Here is a 26,089-nt window from a genome sequence, read left to right as displayed (position 1 = left end):
TATGAGACAAAAACTCGGACCTAGCTGAGCTAAGGAGCAAAATAATCCTGCATCAATACTAACCAGGAAAACCCACTCTTTTGCAGTGTCTTGGCCATAAAAACTGGAAGACAGATGTTGTGGGATGTAGGGGCAAAGTGCGAGATTGCCTTTCTTCATCTCTGCATTACATGTAGTTCATGTCCCCTTAAATCCAAGATTCTTCAGAAACGGAAACATGGAGTGCTGGGAAAATTAACATATGTGATTGTCTTATTGCATTCAGGTTGCTATAAAAATAACTTAGAATGGGTAATTTATAATAAACAAATATTTATCAGTCATAGTTTTGGAAGTTGTGAAGTCTGAGATCAAGGTGCCTGCTGACTTGGTCCCTGGTGACGTTTGCTCTCTGTTTCCAATGTGACACTTCACTGTTGCATCCTCCCATGACAAGAAGCAGAAAGGAAAAAGGACCACGGTGCTCCCTGTAGTCCCTTTTATGCTGGCACTAATCTCATTTAAGAGGGTGGAGTGCTCTGACTTCATTAGTTCCCCAAAGGCACCACCTCTTAATGCTATTACATTGGATGTTAGGTTCCAACAGATGGATATTGGAGATACACAAACATTCAAACCAGAGCAGAGGTCCGTCACTCAAGTAGGGTTCAGTGCTGGCTGCATGGGATGCTGGTCTCTGCTGACCCTTGTCCCTCCAGCTCCCAGCACAGAGCGGCCCTCGTTTCTCATCTCAACCTGTCTCCATGCTGAGAAGCTCTGCATTTCACAAGTCCTCAGGAAGAAGGGAGCACAAAGACACCAGCAGCCTGTGTACCTGTGTGAAAGCTGTGGGATTTCCTGAGGCACATCTGGAGACAGGGGCTTTACTGGAGGTCTTAGTCTTTGCTCATTCTGAGCAAAGCTACCTTGGGGTTCTTCAAACATCTCCCCATCTTTCCCATCTTCCCTCCCAAACCCTGTCAGATTTAAATGTTTTAACATATTTTGTGTTTTTTACCTATGCAGAGACCAGTCTTCTAGAATCTTCCGATTGGCTCTAGGATAACACTCAAATCTCCTCTCTTGTCTTGCATTCACAAAAGCAGTTTTATCTGACTGTAAAGGCAGCAGTGCCTCCCAAGAGAAGTCTTCCCTGCCAATTACTGAATGTGAGAACTTGCTTGGTCCATGTATTTCCTTTCCAGAATGTTCCCATATTATTGCAAATGGAAAGAAGAACATTGAATAAGAAAGAACATTTTAAATATTACAGTGTTTAAATATTGATATCACACCTTTTCCATAGAAATAAGAATAAAACTGCACCAGTAATTTATGTATTTAGGGCTCCTGCATTTAACTTTGATATGTATGAAACTACAATAATCCAAACAAAAATTTATAAGCTCCAAGTAAGTGATATATTTTACATTTCTCCCATGGAGAAAACTTTTTTTCTAGAATCATCGGAAACATCCTAAGCTTTCTGTTCTTTATCCTGGATGGTCGAAGGAAGGAGGTGAGTCTGGTTGATCACTTGGCTTCCACAGGCTTTGGCTTTGTGCTCCTTCAATGTAGTTCTCATGTCATGGAATACACAGCTGGGTTACAGGTGATGACACATATGATCGAAGGTGAATGAACAGTGTCCTGTCGTACATAGGTGGGGACAGTAAAATACGGGCCCATTCTGTGGCTTAATGCTGTAGGGAATTTTAAGTGCTTAATAATTGATAATTTATATTAAGAGTTGAATTTTGGGGCACTCTCTGGGGGAAAAGTATGAGATGTTGATTAAGCATTGCTGGAGGTAGTTGGTAAAGGGCTCCAAAACTCGAGAGAAGGGCAAGGAGAGCACAGGACAGAAGGGCAAGGAAAGAAGGTCAAGGATAGAAAGCCAAAGAGAAAAGGGGAAGGAGGGAAGGGCAAGGAGGGAAAAGAAGGGAGGAAAAGGCAAGGAAGGAAGGGGAAGGAGGAAAGGGCAGTGAGGGAAGGGCAGGGAGGGGAAGGAGGGAAGGAGAAGGAGGGAAGGGCAAGGAGGGAAAAGAAGGAAGGGAAAGCCAAGGAGGGAAGGGGAAGGAGGGAAGGGGAAGGAATGAAGGGGAAGGAGGGAAAGGGAAGGAGGGAAGGGGAAGGAGGGAAGGGTAGGGAAGGAAACGGAAGGAGGGAAAGGGAAGGAGGAAAGGGCAAGGAGGGACGGACAGGGAGGGAAAGGGAAGGAGGGAAGGGCAAGGAGGAAAGGCGAAGGAAGGAGGAGAGAAGGAGAAGGATGAAGGGGGAAGGAGAGAAGGGCGAGGGGGGAAGGAGAGAAGGGCAAGGGGGGAAGGGGAAGGAGGGAAGGGGAAGGAGGAGGGAAGGGGAAGGAGGGAAGGGGAAGGAGAGAAGGGGAAGGAAGGAAGGGCAAAGAAGGAGGGGCAAGGAGAGAAAGGGAAGGAAGGAGAAGTAGGGAAGGAGAAGGATGGAAGGGGAAGGAGGAAAGTGCAAGGAGGGAAGTGGAAAGAGGGAAGGGCAAGGAGGGAAGGACAGGGAGAGAAAGGGATGGAGGGAAGGGCAAAGAGGGAAGGGGAAGGAAGGAGAAGGATGGAAGGAGAAGGATGGAAGGGGAAGGAGGGAAGGGCAGGAAGGGAAGGGCAGGGAGGGAAGGGGAAGGAGGGAAGGGCAAGGAGAGAAGGGGAAGGAGGGAAAGGGAAGGAGGAAAGGGCAAGGAGGGATGGACAGGGAGGGAAAGGGAAGGAGGGAAGGGCAGGGAGGAAACACAAAGGAAGGAGAAGGAGAGAAGGAGAAGGAAGAAGGGGGAAGGAGAGAAGGGTAAGGAGGGAAGGGTAAGGAGGGAAGCGCAGGGAGGGAAGGGCAGGGAGGGAAGGAGAAGGATGGAAGGGCAAGGAGGGAAGGGCAGGGAGGGAAGGGCAGGGAGGGAAGGGGAAAGAGGGAAGGGCGGGGAGGGAAGGGGAAGGAGGGAAGGGCGGGGAGGGAAGGGCAGGGAGGGAAAGGGAAGGAAGGAAGAGGAAGGAGAGAAGGGGAAGAAAGGAGAAGGAGGGAAGGAGAAGGATGGAAGGGGAAGGAGGGAAGGGCAGGGAGGGAAGGAAAAGGAGGGAAAGGGAAGGACGGAAGGGCAAGGAGGGAAGGGGAAGAAGAGAAAGGCAAGGAGTGAAAGGGAAGGAGGGAAGGGGTCGGAGAGAAGGGGAAGGACAGAAAGAGAAGGAGAGCAGGGCAGTGAGGTTGTGAGAGGCCATGGAGGACAGACTTTGTGCCATCTTGGTGGAGTCCCCTCAAGTCAGTGTGAGGTGCTCTTCTCAGGTTTGCCCAGAACACCTTTCAAGACCAGCCGTCCATGGCCACTTTTGTCATCAAAGTGAAAAAGAATTGACTTCAGGCAGGCAGTGAGCAGTATTGGGGCTTCACCTCCACGTCTCCCTCCGTGAATGCATTGGTGTTCTTCCAGCCCGCTGTGTGTGCACCCCTCCCGGCTGCATTCCCTAACCTCTCTCTGTCACATTTCCACTTCTCAGTCACTTTGTGGATTCATGGCAACACAGCCACACTATCCTTTTATGAGGGTGTGCACTCCATGAACTGAGCACTGGGGCAAAGGGAACTGGCTTTCAAGGAGTAGACACAAGTGCAGGGAAACACACAGAGCATCCCTAGGAAAAACGGCAGCCCATCCCTAGACCCTAACACACATGGGACACTATGAGCATGAGCTTAGGTTGTTGTTTGAGATCCTTGTAAAGCACAGCCCTGTCTACAGTGCTTGCATCACGTGTGTGTATTGATTGCCTCTTTCCTGTGTTTTATGTGTTTTATATTTCATGGCGATACTGCTTATTCCATTGTGAAGATTGGGGTACATATATTTTTGGAAGCCAGCTACTTTTAGGAGCTAAGTAAAACGTTGCGTATTTAAGGAGTGCTGTTGCAATAAATGCCATATATTTAAAGAGCACAGTCTGTTCTAAGATGTAGGGCTCAGGTTTCCAGTAAACATCTCTCCGGAATGAACAAGTGAACAAAGTACATGTGCCCCTCTCCACGTGCTGCAGTTTAGTGCTGCATCCTTTCATGGCTCTGCCGTTTATGTGAGTAGCTTTGTTAACCTGTCAGCTCTCACATTCGCTCTTAGAGTGATGCACGGCTAGGTCCACCCTATGCTAATAAGATCTCCTTTGCCATTATTAATAATACCGGCGATTCAGAACATGAAGCCATAGAACAGCAATAAAAAGAGAAACTCTCGTTATTTCAACCACAGAGCAGAAAACTAGTGAATCTTCCATAATTATGGACATTTGCAGCTGCCAGCCTCCAGCTAGAAGGGAAGACACGGAACTGTACCAGCCAGCAGGCTGCCCTCGTGGGAAAGGGCAGGCAAAATGAGGCTGACCTTGGGCTTGGCAGAGCCATTGTGCCCAGGGAAGTAGGTGCAGGTTTGGCCTCACTTTGAGTGTTCTGCCTTGATCTCTCTTGGCCATTTGGGAAGAAGGATATCTAATATCTATACTTCTATTTCATCATTATTCATCAAACGGCACACATTATGGCTGTGCCTGCATATACCACTACAAACCCTGGTCCTACAAAATATTTCTTCATGTTTATGATTTCTCAGTAACAACTATCATCAAATTTACTTATTAAGCCTGTATTTTCATTTCTATTGTTAAGGTGTAATTTGATTCAGGAGAGCTGTCCTCTTTTCACTAAATTCATTGTTGGCTTTTGAATTGAATTTTCAAGTTGAGTACTGTTGAAAATCCAGTTTGCTTTGCAATATTAACCTGTTATCAGGACTAACTTCAAAAAAAATCACTTTCCAAAATCAAGGCCTGAGGTGTACCACCAGTTTTAGAGCTAGGATGCAGGAAGAATATAAAGTTTCTTGAAACAGGGTTGAATTTATGTAATGTATAGTTCACAAAAAAAACCGCTAGCACGGAACAATTGTTGAATCTGGTGAATTTTCTAACTCTTTCCTACTGCTTTCGTCCAACTATTGTATTAGTCAATTTTTATGCTACTGATAAAGACATACCTGAGGCTGGGTAATTTACAAAGAAAAGGAGGATTACTGGACTCACAGTTCCACGTGGCTGGGGATGCCTCACAATCATGGTGGAAGGTGAAAGGCATGTCTTACATGGCAGCGGTAAGAGAGAATAAGAGCCAAGCAAAAGGGGTTTCCCCTTATAAAACCATCAGATCTCATGAGACTTATTCCCCACCACAAGAACAGTATAGGGGAAACTGCCCCCATGATTCAATTGTCTACCACCAATTCCCTCCCACAACATGTTGGAATTATGAGAGCTACAATTTAAGATGAGATTTGGGTGGGGACACAGCCAAACCATATCAGGTACTTTGTGCTGGTAATTACCCCTCTTCTGGCCCACTCTGACTCATGCATTCACTATGATCTGGTAGATTTGCTTTAACATCCCTCTGCCTCAATTCTTCATCTGTAAAATAGGCATATGTAGTACCTAACTCTTAGAATTACTGGGAGTTTTCGAGGAGGGGATACAGGGCGAGGCACTTAGCTATCACTGTGAATTCTAGCCCTATGGGAGCACCATCTATTGGTGTGGAACTCTATACTGGGCTTGTCATAGTAGAAAGATGAGGCAGGCATAGTTTGCACCCTGAACAGGACCTTCCCCCTGAGACAGAAGTGGCCTGTCAGTGCAGGGCCTGGGTGAGGACAGCTGAGGTGGAGCAGCTGAAAGCATGTCTTACAGAGATGAGCCTGACTCATCACCCAGGCTCAAAAGAGGTTTTGGGCAGCCAGCACAGCCTCTGTCTCGAGTGAGGCCTCCCTCTAGCTGTCGCTAAGGGGCACATGTTGGTCCCAGCGCCAGCACACCCAACCCAGGGCCACTTTCTTCCAGAATTCACCAGTGCTTTTCACAATCTTCTCAAAGCTTGCTCAGGTCAATAAGGATCATGCTCTGGAGTGCAATTAAGACTACAAGTCATGGTCCAGAGTGGCAGCAAAAGGAGACCATGGACCCTCTCCCCAGTGACACACCGTAACTGCTGAAAATCATTAAAGAACAACACAACAATGATCATTTAAAGTCAGGAAATTGTCCTCAGGATATAAAACAGGCGAAGAAAAATTCAGTCAGGAGACTGCTAGATTTTGGTGAGAACAGTAAGATCTGTGCATTTGAGCCACCACTTACTCTCCCCAGCAAAGCTTGATGGCACCTCCACTCTAGGAAGGTGTGGCCATGAAGATGAGCTTCCTCATCCCTTCCTCATCCCTCAGCCCTCAGACAAGGGCTGTGGTATCCCCCTGGGAGGAGATGGCCATGAGCATTTCTCATCCCCAACTCTGAGATGAAGAAGCTACATTTCTGGTGAGGGTGGCTGAGTGGGCAGGGGCTCCCATCCTTCAATCAGCCTTCATGCATGGGAAAGCTGTGCTGCCACAGACGGAGCCCCCAACAACCCTCAGCCCAGTGTGTCTGCAGGGCAAGGGTTTAATTCTGAGAGGAAGCTGAGGAGGCCATAGGCTACCACCCCTGATCATAAAGCAGGGATGTCACTCAGGGAAAAGAGAGCCACTGTCTCTCCACCAGCTCCAGAACAGAGGCTCAGAGACTTTGCCCAGAGGGAGGCACAGTACAGAAGAAAAGATAGCTGCAAGTCTCTCGCCAAAGGAAATTATTATATTTATTTATTTATTTTAAAGAGTGTCGAGAAGTTCAAGCCTAAGTGGACTTGTGAAAATAATGGAGATTTTGGTGGGGAGCCTGGTAGCTCCTCTTAATTGAAAACAAGATGGACCATAGGCTAGTTAGTTTATCATAGAGAAATAGGGGAAGAGATAAATGAGAGGAGCCCTCTTGGGGTCAGAAGAAACCTAGAAGACTGGCTTCAAAAACCCATTGCAGGCATTTGACAGAATCCGGCTGTGGAACAACCTATGCACTCGTCCACTGCCAAAAATGAGAGCAATCAGCTGGCAACTAAGGGAGGCAAACAGCTGGGTGTTATCCAAACGAAGCTGACAGCTTGACAGAGAGATGAGAGGAAGAAACAGGCAGTGAGAACCTCTTTAAGCCACTGTTACCTGAGGGTGACCAGGTGAATGTCCAAGACTGTAAGGACAGTATCAGAGGCTTCACATCATGGACGAAATAAATGTTACTAAAGAGTCTAGCTCAGGTCACAAATAAATACATAAGGAAATGACAACAAAAATATGCCCAGAAGTGAGCAGGAGCTGCTGCAACATATTACCTGAAAAGTTATGCTTTCAATCAAAAATAGAAGATGCAAAGAAACAGAAAAACGTGATGTACACAGAAAAACAAAAACAAAAAAGCAGGGAACAAAATACTGTCTGTTAGAAGGCCTAGATGTTGAAATTGACAGAGATGTTACAATAGCCTTAAATACTATGTTCAAAGAACTAAAGTCAACCACACTTAATGAATTAAGAAAGCTATAATGGCAATGTCTCATCAAACAGAAAATATAAATAAAAAGTAGAAATTATTTTTAAAGAAACTAATGAAAATTATGGAGATTAAAAGTGTAATAACCTAAAGGAAAGATGAATTAGAGGGACTAAAGAGTATTTAGAACTGGCAGCAGAAAGAATCTGTGAACTTGAAGATAGATTGATAGTGATTATACAGTGTGAAAAGCAAATTGAAAAAAGAGTGAATGAAAATGAACAGATTCTGAGAGAAATTTGGAGCATGATTAAGTACACAACACATTGGCAGGGCGCGGTGGCTCACGCCTGTCATCCCAGCACTTTGGGAGGCCGAGGAGGGTGGATCACAAGGTCAAGAGATCGAGACCATCCTGGCTAACATGGAGAAACCCCATCTCTACTAAAAATACAAAAATCAGTCAGGTGTGGTGTCGCGCAGCTGTAATCCCAGCTACTCCGGAGGCTGAGGCAGGAGAAATGCTTGAACCCGGGAGGCAGAGGTTACAGTGAGCTGAGATCATGCCACTGCACTCCAGCCTGGTGACAGAGTGAGAGTTCTTCTAAAACAAAAAAAAAGTAGACAATACATGTGTGATAGAAGAATCAAAAGGAAAGAGAGAGAAAAGCAGAAAAATTATTTGAAGAAAGAAGGACTAAAAACATTTCAAATGTAATAAAAAACTTTAATAGAAATATTCAAAATCCCAATGAACTCTAAGCAGGATAAACCCAAACAGATTCGAGCCCAGACACATCATAGCAAAAATTCAAAAAAATTTAAAGGCAAGAAGAAAATCTTGAAAGCAGTAGAAGAAAAATGATTTGTCAAGTGAAGGGAAGCCCAGTGAGGTTAACAACTCACTTCTCATCAGACATTGTGAAGACTAGAAGGCAGTGAGATGGCATTTTTAAGTGCCAAAAGAAAAAAAAAAAGGTTAACCAAGAATCCTATGTATGGCAAAACTATCTTTCAAAATTGAAGGTAAAATAAAGACATTCTGAGATGAGCGCAATTGTGAGAATTCATCACTAGCAAACTTGCCTTCCAAAAAATACTAAAGGAAGCTGTTCAGGCTGAATGCTAGTGAGCCCAGACAGTACTTGACTTACACACACACACACACACACATGCACACACAAACACACACACCCCAAAGAGCATTGTTACAGGTAATTAATTATGATAGACAATATAAGTACATATTTCTTGTCCTCTGAACTGATTTAAAAAGCAACTGTACAAAGTAGCATGTATATAATTGCCTTATTGGGTCCATATAATATAGAAATGCAATATTTTTGACAATAACAGCTTGAAAGGAGTGTATGGGAACAAAGATGCATTGTAGTAAGGAAATAATACCAGACAATAATGTGAACCCACAGAACAAATGAAGAGGGCCAGAAATAATAAATGAGAAGTGTAATTTAACAAATGTTACAATATACATGCTCTCCTTTCTTGTCCCAACTCTTAGTAATAAATTTAAAGCAATAATTTTAACTATGTATTTTTAGGTTTGTAGTATATTTAGATGTAGGGTGTATAACAATGATAGCACAATAAAAAGAAGAAAACAATGGCACTATATAAGAGTAGTATTTTCATATCTCAGTGGAGTTAAGTTAGTAAACATCACAAATGGATTCTCATAAGTTAAAGTATATATGGTAAGCTGTAGGACAATTACTGAGAATATAACTAAAAAATGGTAAAAAAATCATTAAATAAATGAAAATGTTACACTAGAAGCTATTCACTCAATGTGAAAGTATTAAAGAATAGAGAAATAAAATTGTGTGACACAGAAACCAAAAGTAAAATGGTAGACATAAATCCAACTATATCAAGAATAACATGAAATGTGATTAGAATAAAAGTTTCAATTAAAAATCAGAGAATTTTGAAGGATGAAAATTATTATCCAACTATATGTTGTTGATAAGAGACTTTAGTTAAAATGACACAAATAGGCTGAAAGTGAAAGTAAGGAAAAGATGTACTATGAAAATAGTAACCAATAGAGAGGTGAAGTGGCCATACTAATATCAGAAAAAATAGACTTCAGAACAAAATTGTTAATAGAGACAACCACATTTTAGACAAAAAATGTCAATCCATCAAGAACATAGAACAATTATAGACATATATGCACCTAAAAACAAACTCTGAATTACATAGAGCAAAACCTATGAGAATTGAAGGGTAAAATAGGCAAGTCAACAATAATAGTTGCACACTTTAATACTTGACAATGTATAGAATTCTAGACAGAAAATCACCAAGGAAATAGAAGACTTGAACAACACTGTTTACTAACTAGACCTAATGAACATCTGTAGGACACTCCGCCCAATGACAACAATATAAATTCTTTTCAAGTGCACGTGTAACATTCTCTAGGACAGATCAAATGTCAGGTCATAAAACAAGTCTCAATAAATGTAAAAGACTGAAATCACACAAAATATCTCCTCTGATCAAAATGATCAATTTCAAATGATAGCAATTAATAACAAAAAGAAATTTGGAAAAGCCACAAGTCTGATATTAAACAACACATTCTTAAATAACAAGCAGTAAAGCAATAAATCACAAGCAAAATCAGAAAATAGTTTGAGATAAATAAAAACAAATATTAACACAGAGTAAAACTTATGGGATGCAGTGAAAGCTGTACTTACAGGAAAATTTATAACAGTAAATGCCTACAATTATATGAGAAATATCTCATATCAACAGTTAAAACTTCCACCTTAAAAAAAAAAACTAGAAGAAGAATAGCAAACTAAACCAAAAGCAAAACCTCCCCGAAATAAGAAGATTAGAGCAGAAATACATGAGCCAGAGATAGAAAAAAATCAAATAAACCAAAAATTGGAACTTTGAAAAAGTTAACTAAATTGACAAACCCTTAGTTAGTTAGACTGACCCAGAAAAACAGGGAAAACTAAAATGCTTCAAATCAGAAATAAAAGAGGAAAATTACTACCAACTTTACATAAGCAGAAGTGATTTTAATGACATACTATGGACAATTATACACCAACAAATTGGATAACACAGATGAAATGGATAAATTCCTAGAGACATATAAACTACTGAAACTTAGGAAGAAATAGAAAATCTTAGTAGACCTATAAAAAGTAAAAAGGTTGAGTTAGTAATCAAAAATGTTCTAGCAAAGAGAATCCCAAGGCCAAATGGCTGCACTGATTAATTCTACCAAACATTTAAAGGAGAATTGTCTTTAATTTTTCACAATCTCTCCTCCAAAAGTAGAAGACAGTAGGAATGAAGGCACTTCTAAACTCATTCTATGAGACCAATATTATCCTGATATCAAACTCAGAAAGAAAATCTTAAGAATGTAGATGGAAAAATCCTCATAAAACACTGGCAAACTGGATCCAGAAATATATAAAAAGAATTACACATAATGATCAATGGGATTTACCTAGAAATGTAAGATTTGTTTAACATACGAAATTCAATTAATGCTGTTGATACATTGAATAAAGACAAAATCCCACATGATCATGTCAATAGATTCAGAGAAAACACTTGACAAAATACAACACCTCTTCATGATTAAAACATTCAAATAACTGGGAATTGAAGGCAACTTTTTCAACTTGATAAAAGGCATCTGTGAGAAACCCACACATAGCATCACACTTAACAGTGAAACACTGAATTCCTTCACTTTAAGATCAAGAACAGAACAAGAACATCTATTCTCACCACCTTCATTCAACATTATATGAGAGGTCCTAGCCAAGACAGTTGCATGAGAAAATGACCTATAATGCATCCAGATTAAAAAGAAGTAAAACTGTCTCTGTTTGAAGATGACATTATCTTGTATATACTAACTCCTAAGAAATCCACTAAAAACTATTGAAATAAATGAGTTCAGCAAGGATGTAGGATACAAGGTCAGTATACAAGAATCAATTTTATTTATACACACTTTCAATGAACAATCTTAAAATAAATTTAAAAATTCAATGTACACTAGTATTATAAAGAATACAATACTTATAAAATTATCAAAGGAAATCTAAAACTTATATTCTGAAAACTATAAAACATTATTGAAAGAAATTAAAGAAGACCTAAATAATTGGAAAACATCCCATGAACATGGATCAGAAGACTTAATATTGTTAAGATGTAATATTTCTCAAATTGAGCCACACAATCAATAAATCCCTATCAAAATTCTACCCGAGTTTTTGGGGAATTCAGAAAGCTTATCCTAAGATTCATATGGAAATTCTAGGAACCCAGAATATCCAAAACCATCTTGTATTGTAAGAGAACAATTCCCAATTTTAAATCTTAATACAATGCTATAGTAATCAAGACAAGTAATCGATGAAATAGAATTAAGAGTCCAAAAAACCCTAACACATATTGTCAATTGCTTTTTCAATGAGTGTAAGGCAATTTAAGAAGGAGACAATGGTATTTAACAAATGATTCTGAGACAACTGGATCTCTACATGCAAAAGAATGAATTTGGATCCCCATCTCATATATACAAAATATATTAACTCAAGATGAATCAAAGCCCTGAAGGTAAGAGCTAAAACTACAAAACCTTTAGAAGAAACATGATCTCGCACTAGGCAATAGTTTCTTATATATCACACCAAAAGCATAAACAGCAAAAGAAAAAAATAGGTTAATTGTATTTTGTTAAAATTTAAAACATTTTTGCTTTGAAAGATGCAGTCAATAAAGTAAAAACAAAAAAAGAACCTGCAGAAAGAGAAAACGCTTGTAATTTATATATGTGACAAAGGACTTCTGTATAGAATACGTTTAACAAAAAACACGTAACTCAAGAATAAGAAGATAAATAACTCAATTTTTAAAATGGACAAAGTGTTCCAATAGAATTTTCTCCAAAGAAGACATACAAATGGCCAACATCCAAATGAAAAGACGCTCGACATCATTAGCTGTCAGAGAATGCAAATAAAAACCACTTTATACTCACGAGAATGGCTATAATTAAAAAAAATAATTATGCGTAAGAATATGGAGAAATTGGAATCTTCATACATCATTGTGCATTGGGGAATGTACAACAGCAGACATCTGGCAGTTTCTTAAGAAGTGATGGATAGGTACATACCCAATACAAATAAAAATATATCCACTCAGAAACTTGTACGTGAGTGTTCACAGTAGCATTATTTATAATCACCAAAAAGTGAAAACAACCTGAATGTTTATCAATTGATGAATGGATACATAAAATGTGATGTATCCTTACAGCAGAATATTACTCAGCAACAAAATAAATGAAAGACAGAAGCAGGCTACGACAGGAATGAACCTTGAAAACATGATGCTAAATGAAAGAAGTGAGTCATGAAAGACCGCCTACTTCATTATAAAACTTAACAAATTTCCAGCAGATACAAATCTATAGAAACAAAAAGTAGACTAATGGCCACCTAGGGATGAGTTGGGGGAGGCTGGGGAAGAATGAGAAGTGACTGATGATGGATACAGCTTTTCTTTTTGGGATGGTGATAACATCCTAAAGTTGATTGTGGTGATGGTTGCCCGACTCTGAGTGTACTAAACACTATTGAATTATACACTTTAAATGGGAGAATTGTATGGTAAATGAGTTATATCTCAATAAAAAATACTAAATGTCAGGAATCTCACCTGACTTTCAAACCTTTCATCTAATTTTCTGTCTCAAATATACAAATTCTACCTCCATTGAACTAAGTGCAAATTGTAACCTATTTATTTAAGGAATTAAATCCCATTATGTGACTCTCAGAAGTGACTGTCTAAGTAAGGTTTATGGGGTTTCACCTATCAATGGGAGTTACATTTAAGAAGGAGCTTTCAAAGAAATAGAAAGCTTGACAAACCAGTTTCTGTCTGTTTAATGGTAGAAGGTCAGCCATTACCAGAATGATTGGGAGTGAAAAATACAAGCTTCCTCAATTCAGGGCACTGATTTGCAAGGTCAGCTCTATGACAGAAGAAAATTAAACCAAACACCCCTTTCTAGACCCCCTGGATCATTAATATGGTGCCAATTAAATGCCAATTCGGGTTTTAGGATGTTGGCTGGCTTCTATAGCACCTGGGAAGTTATCCTCTCTCAAATTTGGTTGATTGTCATCTGGGAGGACCCTTGGCTTGTTCTGATCATTTCTTCCTGGTCCTAGTGGTTCAGAAGGATGAACTCCATGTCTGTATGTCCGGCGCCACAGTGGATCTGGGGCCTGGGCCAGATCCACAGGCAATCCGGACAGGTAGAAATGCCACTTTTTTTTCTTGTAGCCTTCTCTGCCTTTGGAAAGACTTGTGGAAAAGTCTGAAGTCCTACATAAAGATGGAAAGACACTACAAATTTACATTTTCGTTTGCTTTTTTTGTGTATTGAGTACTCAAAAATCAAATGGTTGAATAATTTCTAAACAAAGATCTCTAAGTTCCTGCAGCTTTAATTTGCTTACTGACTTGATATTGCTGTCACCATGTGCTCCATAACAGCTCTCATGACATTGGTGAAAATGTCCTTTTTTCTGGAACCCTGAAACATGAGCTGCTGTCACACTTCACGTAGGCCGTTTCCTGAGACTGCATTACGTTATGATGTGGGCCCAGGTAACAGATAAAGGAAACAGTAATAGCAACTATCTTTTTCTCACTCCCACATGCAGAGCAAGCAATGATGAAAACAAGCAGCAAAGATTTAAACTTCTGCAATGTCTCACAAATAGCAAGTGAAGAAGGGTTTGTTGATTTTAAAGAAAAGATCAGAGAACTGAAGCCTTGTGTTTGATTCCTATGCAAGACCCAGAGAGGCATGGCCTCTTCCTGAAGGCCCGGAATACTGGGAAGAGTGGCACTTACCTGGCCTCTGGGCACGCTGGTCTCCCCTGATTATTCCTCCAGGATACAGAACAACCAGGACATTTCAAGGGGAAAATAAAATGAAACACAATACTAACCTGTTTAGGTGTTTGTGAGAGCTTATTATCTAGAAGTTTCCTCAGATGGTAAAAGAGTTATCTTATTATAAATAGAACTTAGAAATATGTCCCAGCAACACTAGTGAAAACCAGTTAGTACTAAATGTTGAAACATAAGCATTGTTTAAGGAATTTCATTTTCTTCTGTCATAGTGATGGAGGATGTGGCATATAAGCCCATTTGCTTAGCAGAGCACAATTTTGTTTTCATGTGCTACATGTGCAGTAGGGATATATAAAAATAGAGCTTTACGGAGGAGAGTCTTTAGAGCATTTGGCCTGCTGAAATTGGTGCTTTCTCCTCATTTTGCCTCTGAAGAAAATAGACATTTGATTTATACTTGCTTTGTTGAATTTCGCCGGGCTCCCTCTTCCGCCCCCTCATCTCTACTTCCTGTGAACTCGGGCTCCATTCATCTCAAGGAATATTCTCAGACAGATAGGATACATGCTGTGTTGCCATGGTCCTCCTAGGTGGTCAGGGAAAGCCCAGTGGAACCCAAGACCTTGGGAACCTTTATGGGATAAACATGGGCTGGAATTAAATTGTAATGCCATGTTCACTCTTTCCCCTGTTCTCCCTCTATAGCTGGATTGTTAAAAGGTTATATAACATCATTGTATTGCCAAATAAAAAATCGGATAGTATTTCAATTGGATTTTTTTGCCTCTGCTAATACTGAATTAATAATTATCCATAACACGAAGAAAAAATAAATGTGTCTTATGTTCTGTATAACATTCAAAGTAATATATGCAAAGTGTTTATCTCACAATAATTTAAATTTATTCCTAAGCAAAGTATTTCTAATTTTCTCACTAGAATCATACCTTCAGTCCCCAACAATATTACGATTCCTTGACAAAACTTCTTTCATCAGAGATACACCTGGAACAAGACTGGGAGGTGCATTTAGAACAGAGAGATGTTTTCCATCCCAACACGTCAAGTTCAGAGCTCAGTGCACCCAGGCATGTGCCTTAGAGGCTGGTCTAAGGAAACCTTCCTGATTGAAGGCTTTGAAGTCATCACTTGTTTTTTTGTTTGTTTTTTGTTTTTGTTTTTTTTTACAGAGTAGATATGCAAAGCATTTGAAGAATTCACAGTTTCACGGTTGGTAGATTTTAATGGGGTGGCACATGCCTTCCCCACATAAAAATCTCCTCAGCCTCTCTCACCACAAGTCTATCCATCACAGCCTTCTACATCCTGTGGCTTGCCCTCTGACAGAGAAGACAGCACTCGAACTTGCACTACATCAAGCTCTGTAATTGTATAAACCTCATTTTTATATTATTAAGATTTCCTATAACAGTCTTTTCAATGCATCTCTCATTAAACTAAGTAGTGGTGAATCTGGAAAAAGTGTGAACTGTGTTATGTCTCACAACACAGCTGTCATTGCACCTTTAAAAGGTGTTCTTAGCAATTACTTTGCCTAAGAAGCACAGTAGGAAAGAGTGGAGCCTCAGTCATGTATTACATCGATGATGTTGACATGATGTCTCCCAGCCAGAGGCCAGATGGCCAGCCTGGCATTTGCTGCTAAGGCTGCACAGCCCAAAGCCTTGAGCGAATGGCCTTCCTTCCCTCCTTAAGTCATCTTGCTTTTACAGCTCAGGAAGCAAGCTCTAGCAGAGCAAAGCAGCACAATCTAGGCCATATGACTGGAGCTGGTGGTACCTGAGCAGAAGGCAACTCCAGGTCCCAGTGTGCACATTCGTGTCCGTCTGCCAATGGCAAGGTGGAAAATGTCAAAGCCTCTTAAAAGTTCACGTTTAAGCTGCCATTGTAGAAAGCTTGAACCCCCCTGGTTTACTCAAGTCCCAGTAGTTTGTGGATAATGGAGATAATTCTTTCTCCACACCAGGGAAGTGCAGTTAGAAGGGTAAATGGCAGGGTCTCAAATCAAGCCCCACCTCCAAACACGTCTGCCCACAACACAGATTCTCTAAAAGCCCACTATTAGAAATGTCTTTCCATGAGAGTAATTCATTAAATGATCAAACTTAAAGTCTACTTTATTCAATCCATGCTCTTCTGTAACAGGACAATCAGGAGAATACAGGTTCTGTGGAGAGAGCTGTTTTCAACCGAGATTGGAGAGAGTCAGGAGTCCATGCCCCAGAGACTCCTAATTGTCTCACTAGAATCACAAGTCAGGCACAGAAGATGAGTCTTCTCCAGATCATTTAGTATCTCACAGATCCTCAGCAAACTTTATTTTGTAAAAATCTAACTTAAAGTATTTTATTTTTGTATTACATAAAACAAATATCACATTGAGCAAATGGTACAACACTAGATTTAAACATCACTTTAATTAACACTTTTGAATCCCAGGCTCGGAGGAACAAATGTGACAACTTCTTCCTCTCCCAGTAAGAAACACAAACGGTCTCTCTCAAGGTCAGAGGCAAATTTGAATGAGCGTGCTGCTTGATCTCACCTGCTCCCATGAAGTCACATACTGTCCAAGGTCTTAAGTCTTTCCTGGGCTGTGCTCTTTGGAAGTAGGTACCCTTTGGAAGTGGGTAGGACTGAGGTGGAAAGAATACATGAAACTGGAAAGTTGAGCTGCTGCAGCACTAAGTTGAAGTAGAAGGGTGAGACATTGCACCTGAGTTTCATCTTTCTACGTGTAAGGAAAACGCCTCCTCAAGGTCAGAACAGCAAATCTGCAGCTGACCTGAACTGGCAATTGGTCTTCTCTGACACCTGAGGGCCGTTTCCTGCGCATTACCTGGCCTGAGATAGTAAGGGGGCCCTGCAAGGAAACCACAGAAGGAACTGCGTGCTTGGTTACAACCCAGGGGAAACGCAAATGCTGTCAACCTCAAAAGGCTATTTTGGAAGGTAAGGAAGACATTTTTGCCATATCTTCATCAATGTATATGTAGCCATGTGTTCTTAGAGGCTAAAGAGGGGAAAAAGTCTCAAGACCCCATGGATTTTCATTGTTTAATCCTATATATAATCATGCAAAATTATATATGTGAATTTACCAAACAAGAACCTCAGATTTGGATTTGCAGGCAGAGGCCTCATTTTAAATTTGGCACTCTATTCATGAACAAAAACCTTTCTGACTTCTGGTGACTCAGCTGCTATTGAACACTCCCTTCTTAAGGATTATTCAGCCTCTGATAAGTTTTATAATTAACCACTCATATAGAGTCCTTCCCCATCCCAGGCACTCACTTTTCTGGAATCCTGCTAATTTGACAATGTTCCTCTTTGGACATGGGGCCCAGAATGACACACAGCTCTGGCAGAGGCATCTCCCTCAATAGTGGAGCCCAGAATGACACACGGCTCTGGCCGAGGCATCTCCCTTAGCAATGCTTGTTCCTTGCTTTGCACCCATTGGCCGTGGGTCTGACCTAAGTGCACACAGGTCAACTTCTGGGCAGAGTCACTCTGTGTTGTGACTCTTCCTGTTCCAAGGACTTCCTCTTGCTGCCTCGCTGCATACAGCACTCTGCCCTCACTCACTCTTGACTTATCGACTCACACTCAGCTCAGTTGCCCTGGAGCCCTTCTTGGTTTCTCTCATTAGGTCAGATTTCTGGTTAACACTCTCCCCCAGCCCACGCACCCCCTTTCCTTCAGAGGCACTTTTACATTTGAATGAAGGTGTTTGTTCAGTGTCTGTATAGCCTGTGTACTTCCTGAGGGCAGGGTTCACGCGTCCCACCCCTCCATGCGTCTCCCTGTCCAGCCAATGCCTGGAGTGGATCCTAGGCACTTGTGACATGGTGAGGTGGGCACAGGCTCCTCTGTAGGCTTCACGGGCTGCTCCAGCCTCACTGCTGATGAACAACAGTGGACAGTGGGACAGTGTTGCCTCACCCTTGCTCAGATGTGGGAGTGGGATAGTGTCTTAGCTGCCTTGGCTTGTGTTTTAGTCTATTCTGTGATGCTATAACAGAATATTATAGGCTTAGTGATTTATAATGGACAGAAATTAATTGGCTCATGGTTCTAAAGGCTGGGAAGTCCAAGAGAGAGGGACCAACATCTAGTGAGGGTCTTCTTGCTTATCAAAACATGCAGAAAGTAAGAGGGAAAGAAAGGGTGAGAGAGAGAGAGAAGAGGTCCAGCTCTTCCTTTTATAATAAACCCTCTCCTGACATAACGAGCTCACTCCCACAACAACAGAATTAACTCATTCATAAGGGCAGGGCCCTAGTTACCTAATCATCTGTTAGAGGTCTCACCTTTCAACACTGTTGCATGGAGACTACATTTCCAACACATGAATTTTCAGGACATAACAAAGTATTATAAAGTATTATGTCGATCTATAACAAAGTATTACATTGAGCAAATGATACAACACTAGATTGCACTAGATTGTCATGAAACACTAGATTGCACCTTTTGCTCAATGTAATACTTTGTTATTACCACACAACAGACATTTACTTCTCACAGATCTGGAGGCTGGAAGCGCAAGATCAAGTCAAACACCATTCGGTTTCTGATGAGGGCTCTCTTCTTGGCTTGAAGACAGCCACCTTCTAGCTGTGTCAGATAGGCAGGGCAGTAGTCACTGGAAACGTTTGCACCATTTAGTTCAGCAGAACCTGTAGAACCAGGCCTTTTAAAGACCGTTTTGGAGTCAGCTCTCTGTACCAGAGGCTGCAGCCCCCCGGCCCCTGGCTCACCCCCTCCTCTGCCACACACATCCTTTGTGATGATGTTCCTTCTTCTGGGATGGTTCTGCAAAGACAGAAAAATCCAGAGCAACCACACAGAAAATGGAGCACCAGGGACTGAGTGCCCATCCCATCATGCTGTTTTTGCAGGAAGCACATTTTCCCAATGCAGTGTTTTATTTCTGCTAAGGCTGAGGCTGATAAATTTATCCCTTTTCTAAGAAAAAATTTTATTTTGGCACCCACAGAGCAGAGAATAAGCCCATATTATGCAGAGAGCAAAGGGTGCTATCTTTCAATGGAACAGCATCTCACCTTCTTCTCTCAGTTTTAGATGGATTCTTCCCCGACTTCATATCCCAAAGTAGGACAAACCCATCTTTGTTCACAGCTGACTCATATTTCCTCCTTTCAGTTAGGCACATTTTATTCATTTATTCTATAGAAGTAAAGCAAGGGTCTACTATGTCCATTTCATGTCCTAGACACTGGGCAGGGACAGCAGCATGAACCCTTCTTAAGTTGCTCACAGGCCATCAAGAAGGACAGACATTCAACCAGAGTAATTATACACACAGTCATGGAATGTGACGAGTGTTAGCTGGGGCAATGGATAAAATCACCCTGTATTCTCCCACACATGTCTAATGCTGCTGTGACATCTCCTTCTCAGCGGATCCAGACTAAAAAATAAATCATAGACATTTAGATGGTACTTGAAACCATTAAAGGAACTAGATTGCTCTGTTGGAAAGCAGGGAAGAGGGCTCAGCTTTTAGCCTAGAATAGGAATAAGCAGGAAAACAGAAATCCTAGATAGGGTGGACAGTAGACATGCTGCACCATGGGAGTTTATGCCACAGAACCCCCAGAACGTATCAGGATCTGAAGATGGAGAGAGGGATATCTGAAAACAGAGTGTGTGTTTGAATATGTGCATTAGAAGCACTTAGACCTTAGGGTCCCTCTTATTCTCCACCTCAGCAGAAGACTAGACATTTTAAATCTGGATTGAAAGATAGCAGGCATAATTGCAGGGAAGGGGGCCATACTGAAAACACAGGATCAAGTGAATGTACAACCCCTGAGCTCTTTCTGCACCAGGCTGTCAGGATGCTGGTAGCCAACCTCATGTACTCCAGGCAGGAGGCTGGAAGACTCCTCTGCAGGGAAGTTGGCTAATGCAATTCAGAGTTGAGAGTGCCTCGACTCAGTGGCCCTGCGGTGAAGCCCATCACTCTACAAGCTCTGTTGAGGCAGAGGTCCAGGCCTATTTATAATGCCTCACTCCTAAAAATGAACAGTCAGCCACACATCAAGCCATGTGGGAAAGGACCTATCATGAAACACAGAGAGCAGAATAAACAAACAGAAAGAAAAAACTTGAAGGAGATGAAAATAGTACCCAAAGGAGGAGAAAATAATCTTATAATACGTCTCACTATAATTAATGGCCTCACAGAGATAGGAGGTTGCAAACATAAATCAAGCATAGAATGCAGTAGAAAGGGAGTATTCAAGGAACAAAACCGTCTCTGGGATATTAAAAATATTATGCAGAATTTAAAAAGTAATTCAATGGGGTGGTTAAAAAATAAGGTTCAACACTTGCCTACCAAGTATAATAAGAAAATAAAGAAATGAATAACAAAAGAGCAGTGCAAATGAAATCAGAAGATTATTTCAAAATATCTAATATCCAAATAATGTAAATTGCAGAACAAAAGGAAAACTGAAAGGGACAAAATTATGAAAGAAGTAAAATTATCAGGACAGAATGAAGCCACCATATAGAAAAATCCCAGAGTACCTAATGCGAAAGCAAAGCCATGCAATATAAAATTTCAGAGCAATGATGATAATGAATGTTAAGGCATGCACAAAGAAAACAAAATTAACATAAAGGATGGACAACTAGGATTGAGTCAGGAATAAGAAAAATGCCTCAAATTTTTTTCAAATTATTGCTAATTTATAATTCTATATTCAGATAGATTATGGGTTTCAGTGTGAGATTTTCACACTCAGAAAAATATTTACCTGAAAAATTGATCTTAAAATATACTTGAGAAGATACTCCCAGCACAAGGGACTGAATTATTTTTTTAAGTATAAAATAATTGAATCCAAGATGCAGAAGTTCCCAAAAGGAGAAAAGCAAAGGCAACGTGAAGGGAAATCACAGTGTGACTTCAGGGGCACACTTCCCTGGGGCGGGAAGCAGCCTGGATCAACCGTTCTGGAAAGATGATACCCAGGAAGGAAGAAAGAAACAAAGAAGAAAAATTGACAGATTATTTGATGTGCTTGAATGTAAGAAGAGGAAACCCTACTTAGGGGGGAAACTTTAGAGAACAATTACAGACAAAAATTCAAATGATTTAAGGTGTAGAAAAAAATCAAAGCAATTATTAACTTAAGAGAAAATAAAAAGTTTACTTAAAAGCCCAGCCAACATGGTGAAACCCCATCTCTACTTAAAAAAAAAAATTAGCCAGGCGCAGTGGCGCATGCCTGTACTCCCAGCTACTTGGGAGGTTGAGGCAGGAGAATGGCATGAACCCAGGAGGCAGAGGTTGCAGTGAGCTGAGATCACACCATTGCACTGCAGGCTGGGCGACAGAGCGAGACTCCGTCTCAAATATACATAAATAAATAAATAAATAAATAAATAAATAAATAAATAAATGGATATAATTACAGCACAGAAAAAATTTAGTTGTGAATTTTCACCTAATCTTAACATTACAAGTACTAAATGCTTTTCTGGGAGGAGGGTGGGAAAGCTTCAATGAGAGCTAAAATGTTGCTTTCAGTAGTAAAACAACAAATAATAGCTAAAGTGGAAAAGAATCAAGAAATAATTGTACATATGTATTTTTAAATATGGCAGTATCGTGGTCTTAAAATGACATTTTCCCCTAAAACAAGCTAAGGCTCCACAAAGAGAGAGCAATTCCTGATCTGGGCATGAGAGGCACACAATGACACTGAATCATCACATCATACCGGAGAGTAAGGGAGGCCGGAGAGTAAGGGAGGCTGAAGACTAAGGGAGCCCGAAGAGTAAGGGAGCCCGGAGAGTAAGGAAGCTGCGCGAGACTACCAGGGCCACCTTTAAAGAACTCAGCGGCAAATTTGAACCCAGAGGCTCTCAGTGACCAAAGACAAAAATCGTTGAGCCTCAATAGGGATAAGCACTGGCCAGGTGAAACACATCAAAATGCTCAAATTCTTGACTTCACAAGGATTCTAAGAAGAAGAAAATGCTAACTGATCACGATTGGAGGATGCTAAGGAGCCAACTATCTTTAAAAGTTGGTAAATAAAGGGAAAATCAAACATCCCTCCACGCAAGCTGTATCGCTGGTCTTCCACATGGTTGCAGACAAAATTTTTTCTACAGAAATATTTCAGTTGATTAATGGAGGCAGAATGATCTAATTCGAATATCACCTTTTTTTTTTTTTCCCCAGACGGCGTCTCGCTCTGTCGCCCACGCTGGAGTGCGGTGGTGCAATCTCGGCTCACTGCAAACTCTGACCCCTGGGTTTACGCCGTTCTCCTGCCTCAGCCTCCCGAGTAGCTGGGACCACAGGCGACTGACACCACGCCTGGCTAATTTTTTGTATTTTTAGTAGAGACGGGGTTTCACCGTGTTAGCCAGGATGGTCTCGATCTCCTGACCTCATGATCTGCCCACCTCGGCCTCCCAAAGTGCTGGGATTACAGGCGTGAGCCACCGTGCCTGGCCTCGAATATCACCATTTTATAATCCCTAAAGGATGAGTGGATGAAGTCGGTGACCATCAATGGCTGCTCATATTACAACATGAAAGACAACCAGACATTGTGTGTCTTCATACAGAAGGACACAGAGCCACTTTTGATGTGGTCTTGTGGGAAAAAAAAAATCACATCTGAAATTGATTGAGTCTCTAGATCCATTTATCAATTTGTAGGAAATACAGTGGACCATGCTAAATAATACCACAAGGATTTCAATAAACAAAATCCAGAATCTGAAATATGCCGGACAAATGTTCAGATTTTTAAATTAAATTAATTTTTTTTAAATAACAAACAGGAGATGAAGGGAAAATTTACAGGTTAGAAGAGATTTAGAGACATTTCAGCTGTTTCTCCATCTCTCTTAGTCAAAGGTTTCCCCCCTACTCTTACTTCAAGGTAGAAATGGAAGCTTCCAGCAGGATGCCCTTAAATCTGTAAACATCTCTGTAGCTGCACGCAACAAAGAGCTTGAATAACAGCCTTGCACATCTTCAGGGCAACTGACAAACTTCTGATCCTCATCACGTCCCTGTGTTTGCATCTCCCCCATGCCTCCCAGAAGGGCAAATAGGCAGTAATGACAAACACTGGGTCTTCCTCCTTGTTACCATGCTTTTCCCTCGAAAATCTTTCTTCCTTCCTATCCACCTCCATGCCAGCTCCTTTTCACTCACACATTGCTCTGTTTACTCTTTTTAATGATCAGATTCCAGAAATGCTGACTCTGTTCTCATTGTGACCAGAATGTTAGACAGGCTACCTGCCTGTCTTTTTAGATCTCGTGACTTTGAAATGACAGGGACTGAATGTGGGGAAATAAAAGGTCAGCTGATGTAGGAGTAGGGATAAGACGTCTCTCTCTGTCTGTCTCCCTCCCTCTTGTTAAGAAAGAGTCTACCATACACAGAAACAAGATGGTATTTATTACTATGTTGTAAATGGGCACCATCAAGCCAAGTACTAATGGGACATTAAAATTGTCAATAACAGCAAATGTCTGAATACAGAGGAAACTACTATTTAAAATATCTTTACCTAATTGCTTACCCCCAGTAATACAGGGGCAAAAATATTCCCAAAGGAATGCCAGGTCTCCCAAATCCTACTGTCTTTGCTGAAAGGAGTAAATAAGTAGCCTCTTTTCCAAAAGGAAAAAAAAGTTTACGGGAAAAAAATTGACAAAAGTGATTTAATATTATGATGTTACATTTCTAACATGCAAACACTGTAAAAATAAGGAAAATAAGATATCTAAAAGAAAGAATTCATAATCTCACATTTTTAGTATCACATCAATTTTAATTGGTTTATGTTTCTTAAGAAATATTTTTCAGAATATTTAATGCAATAGAAGCAAGTGTGTATGTGATTTAACAGTGCATATTAGGAAGGTCACTGACAGGAAACAGGGTCTACCTTCAACATGAAGCGTGGGATGGGTTACCAGAGCAAACAAGAGATGGTGAGGTGTTGAAGACCAGCAAAACCAGGAAGCTACCATGCTTAGGGAAGTGAGTGTTCCTGGAGCCCAGAAAGATCCCAAACCCTAAGGAGGGAGCACTGAGCAGGAGCTGTAGTCCCAGAAGGACGTGTTGCCTGCTTGCAACGCAGAACTGGATCATGGGATGGAGGAAGCAGCGAAGAAATGCTCAAATCTATCTCTTCCCTCCCTTGCCCTGCTTCCCATTTGCTGAACCTCGGCGGGATGCACAGCTGGGACCCCAAGTGCTGCTTGTCTGCAAGGCTGAGCCCCTGGAGCAAAACGAGGGCAGGAAAGGATGGAAGAGCCACCTGGGGACTGAATGTGGAGGAAGAGACGCACCTAGGGCAACTCATTTTCTCTAAGTTTTTATATTTCTTTCCGGACACAGAAACCTTAAAGCATCTGGACTAGATTGTGACACGTCTTTCTTCCTTCACTATTATTACTGCTGTTAGTGAAGTGAACTAAACTAGGTTGGGAATTGCTGAGTATTGCCAGAGCTTTAGATCCAGTGTCCAGAACCAGCAGCATTCTGGTTAAACTTCTAAATTGTCCTTAATGTTTCCACCCCATGAGAAATTGAAGCCGGATTACCTTGGGGTAACATAAGCTGGTCTATGTGTTACCCGTGGAGGGTGTCCAGGTTCTTGGCATCTTGAACAAAGAATTGGAAACAATGCACAAAGCAAGGAAAGAATGAAGCAACAAAAGCACAGAGTTATTGAAAATGAAAATATACTCCACAAGATACAACAGAGCCTAAACAAGCAGCTCAAGAGCCAGATTACAGAATTTTCTGGGGTTTAAATACTGTCTGGAGGTTTCCCATTGGTTACTTAGTGTACACCCTATGTAAATGAAGTAGTGGCCCATCGTCTGTCTGATTGGTTGCAGGAGGGGACCAATTAGAGGCTAAAGCAAAGTTGCAAAGTTACACCCTATTCAAACGTCTGATTGGTTGCAGAAAGTGACCAATCAGAGGCTGAAGTGATGTTACAAAGTTCTACTGCCGTACAAATGAAGACTTGGTTAGCTACCACTAGCCTGATTGGTTGCAGGAGGGGACCAATCAGAGGTACGTTTAGTTTCTCCTTTGCCTCGCAGAAAAAGTGGGGAGGGAGGTGCTGCAAAGGGAGTAGTCTCTGGTCCTTTTGTTATTTGGGCATGGAAAGTTGGGGTTTTCCTTCTGATTTAATTCTAGGGAGTCAGGGTGAATTGGCCCTAGGTTCCCTGCCTCATATGTGGCAAAATATATCAGCTGTCCTGGCTGATCTTCAGCTAACTTAGTAACTTTCAGATGCAACTAAGACTTGGTTCACTGACTACAAACATCTTTACCTGTCAAGTGTATGTCCTGCCTATCCCCACAGAATATAAAGGGATAATATATAAATCCTAATTTAAATGTTTGCAGATGCTGAGCTGAACAAAGATTCAGACATGGATAAAGAAAGGTCTGTACCTCTCTTCAGGGAGACCCAGGCAGTAGTAAGTTTTATCGATAGTGTTCAGAATTCATAATTTATTTAGTTTCAAAGCTCAAAACCTATATTGCTTTATCATAAAAGGAAACAAAAGTGCAACTCCCAAGAAATGCACATCTGGGCTGTGTTCCAATTGTAACCTCCTGTCTGCTTCTTGTTTTAGAGTTAAAAAGAGAATTAATCAATTCAACGTGGGGCATGAATTGAAAGAATGGGGCA

The sequence above is a fragment of the Pongo pygmaeus genome, chromosome 4 (assembly GCF_028885625.2).
Source record: "Pongo pygmaeus isolate AG05252 chromosome 4, NHGRI_mPonPyg2-v2.0_pri, whole genome shotgun sequence".
NCBI lineage: Eukaryota > Metazoa > Chordata > Mammalia > Primates > Hominidae > Pongo > Pongo pygmaeus.
The sequence above is the reverse complement of the archived record's forward strand: the minus strand, read 5'-3'. Positions refer to the sequence as shown.